The following is a 287-nucleotide window of genomic DNA, read 5'->3' on the forward strand; positions in this document are numbered from 1 at the left end:
GGTCGACACTGCGGGGGCTGCAGAGACCCTGCCATCGGAGCCGCGAGGTGAGGCACAAACCTCACGGCCGGCTGAACGCAGGCCCCACCCTGCACGCGTCTGTGTGCGTGGCACCAGCGCCTGAACTCGGCCCTCACACTCCGTTTGTCGCAGCCCTTAAAGGTAGCGAGCGTCCCACTAAGTCTCCGTGGCCCAGGCTGGGCCTGAACTCTGGGCCTGCGGTCCTCCCGCCTCAGCCTCCCAGGGCGCCACCAGCCCGGCCGAGCTTCGCACTAGGCGTGCGGTGA

The 287-nt window shown here is 69.0% G+C and overlaps 1 protein-coding gene across 1 annotated transcript in view; it reads right to left on the reverse strand.

The window, feature by feature from the left end:
- Gnptab (N-acetylglucosamine-1-phosphate transferase subunits alpha and beta) overlaps positions 1–287 on the reverse strand; it is a gene marked incomplete at its 5' end in the record, with an annotated part of 19,054 nt that overhangs the window by 7,072 nt on the left and 11,695 nt on the right. The window lies entirely within an intron of this gene.

The sequence above is a fragment of the Fukomys damarensis genome, unplaced genomic scaffold, assembly GCF_012274545.1.
Source record: "Fukomys damarensis isolate Sample0158 unplaced genomic scaffold, DMR_v1.0_HiC HiC_scaffold_15, whole genome shotgun sequence".
Classification (NCBI taxonomy): domain Eukaryota; kingdom Metazoa; phylum Chordata; class Mammalia; order Rodentia; family Bathyergidae; genus Fukomys; species Fukomys damarensis.